The sequence below is a fragment of the Nansenia antarctica genome (genome assembly GCF_963989245.1).
Source record: "Nansenia antarctica genome assembly, contig: SCAFFOLD_941, whole genome shotgun sequence".
In the NCBI taxonomy this organism is placed as follows: Eukaryota; Metazoa; Chordata; class Actinopteri; order Argentiniformes; family Microstomatidae; genus Nansenia; species Nansenia antarctica.
The window spans coordinates 1-2,500 of NW_027662919.1; the positions used below are offsets into that span (position 1 = coordinate 1).

Sequence of the window (2,500 nt, forward strand, 5' to 3'; positions counted from 1 at the left end):
ACATGACCCTGTGAGAGAGAGAGAGTGTCTGTCTGACCTGGGCTCCTCTGCTGCGAGTTGTGTGTCGTCTGCAGCACAGCCTGGTGGAAAGTGGTGGCGAAGGCCTCGGGCGTGAACCTCTCCCAGGGCCGGCTCCGCTTGGTCTGGAGGGGGTAGGAGGGGGTCCTTGGCCTGGGCGGGGGGGGTGGCGGGGGGGGGCCCACGCCATTCTGGAAGCCCTGGAGCCTCTTAGCTGGGTGACCCTCACCCGACACTGCCCTGTCAGGGTGGGGGGCCAGGGGAGGGGGCTGGCGGAGAGGCGGGGTAGCGGCAGAGGGCTTTGGGGCGTTCTGTGTGAAGGGTGTTGGGGTGGTGGTGAGGGTAGGGGGGCGAGGGGCTGGGGGATTCTGGGTAGTGTAGTCCGTTTGATTCAGATGGCGGGAGAGCTGACGAGGAGTCACCTGGAAAACCGAAACGTAAACACACACACACACACACACACACACACACATACATACATATGCACACACACACACACACGCACATGCACACGCACCACACACACACACACGCACAAAATGCATTAGGGTATACCCCAGATGTAACGCTTTCTATGTGTGTGTGTGCGCGTGTGTGTGTGTGTGTGTGTATGCATGTGTGTGTGTGTGTGTGTGTGTGTGTGTGTGTGTGTGTGTGTATGCGTGTGTGTGTGCGTTATATGCATGCGTGTGTGTGTGTGTGTGTGTGTGTGTGGTGTGTGTGTGTTACCAGTGCAGGGGGCAGGGGGGCTGGTGCAGACAGGTAAGGGGTTTGTATCTGATGGTGTCCAGAGTCACACTCTGCTGCTTTATGGCCTTCAGCAGTCCCTCCATCTTCTCTTTATCTACAGAGACAGAGAGAGAGAGGAAGAGAGAGAGAGAGACAGAGAGAGAGAGAGAGACAGAGAGAGAGAGAGAGAGAGACAGAGAGAGAGAGGAAGAGAGAGAGAGAGACAGAGAGAGAGAGACAGAGAGAGAGAGAGAGAGACAGAGAGAGAGGAAGAGAGAGAGAGAGACAGAGAGAGAGAGACAGAGAGAGAGAGAGACAGAGAGAGAGAGAGAGAGAGACAGAGAGAGAGAGACAGAGAGAGAGAGAGACAGAGGAGAGAGAGAGAGAGAGACAGAGAGAGAGAGACAGAGAGAGAGAGAGAGAGAAAGGGTGGTCAAGGGTTATAGGTATAGGCAGGGTTCGAGTTATGTGGAGCCAATGGGAGCTGAGCTCCCATAGAGATGGTCTGAGGCTCTCTGAGCTCCCATGAAGGCAGTAAAATCAAAAATCTGTGGGGGTCGCTAATAATACATTACCACAACTATTATTTGATCAAATGTCAATGTAATGAATATTATTTAATTTATATTATAAATATTGTAAAATAAACAACGTTTTTCAAAAGAACTACGCGCACCATTAATCTCCTGTGAATGACAGTATGCCTTTGACTGCCTGCACTTCACCACCAAGACACCATGGGGCGCAGTAGAATATTGTGCAACAGCAAAAGGTTGATTAATCAGCTGTGCGGTAAACCGTTGGAACACACAGTGCACAGCTGATTAATCAATTAAACCAATAGAGTGAGACACCAGTTGCCTTTCAGGAAGTAGTGAGATCGTGCACCTAGCCTATTATTGAGAAGCAAACATTCATTCATTAGCTATACAGGAGTATATACATACAGTAGCTACCATGCCGCCCAAAAAAAGGCCACTGCTGCCGACCGGGTCATCAAGCCTAGAAAATGTCGGGTTTTTATCAAAGAAACCTGCTATGACACCTAACGTTAGCCCTGCTGCTACTACTGTTACTACTACTGCTGCTACTACTGAGGACTCTGCTACCTACTGAAAACAGACCACTCAGCCTACTGAAAACAGACTACTCAGCCTACTGAAAACAGACCACTCAGCCTACTGAAAACAGACCACTCAGCCTACTGAAAACAGACCACTCAGCCTACTGAAAACAGACCACTCAGCCTACTGAAAACAGACCACTCAGCCTACTGAAAACAGACCACTCAGCCTACTGAAAACAGACCACTCAGCCTACTGAAAACAGACCACTCAGCCTACTGAAAACAGACCACCCAGCCTACTGAAAACAGACCACTCAGCCTACTGAAAACAGACCACTCAGCCTACTGAAAACAGACCACTCAGCCTACTGAAAACAGACCACTCAGCCTACTGAAAACAGACCACTCAGCCTACTGAAAACAGACCCACTTTGGTCTATCTTGTCTCCGTAAAGTAAGGTGGCTTTTACTTTTTACTAACCTAGTGTACTAACCTAATGTATTTTTCGCTCCTTCTGTATAGCAAAAATAACAAAATTATTGGCCGAGATACATGTGTGACTATCGCTTGTATAGCTGTTGTTTCATGTGGGGCTGTTGATGTGGTGAAATGAGTAGCCTGCAGCTGTAGCGTCAGGATATGTTGGGATTTGAGGATGAGGATGATGTTTCTGTACCGGTACCGTT

At 49.5% G+C, this 2,500-nt stretch overlaps 1 pseudogene across 1 annotated transcript in view; it reads right to left on the reverse strand.

The window, feature by feature from the left end:
* Positions 1–37: 37 nt before the first annotated feature.
* The window catches only part of LOC308175394 (genetic suppressor element 1-like), a 10,478-nt pseudogene continuing 8,015 nt past the window's right edge, over positions 38–2,500 (reverse strand). Inside the window, exons 7-8 of the transcript in view lie at positions 748–862; positions 38–376 (exon numbers count right to left, since the gene is read on the reverse strand). The product of the transcript in view is annotated as a genetic suppressor element 1-like (transcript). The remainder of the gene's footprint in view (positions 377–747; positions 863–2,500) is intronic.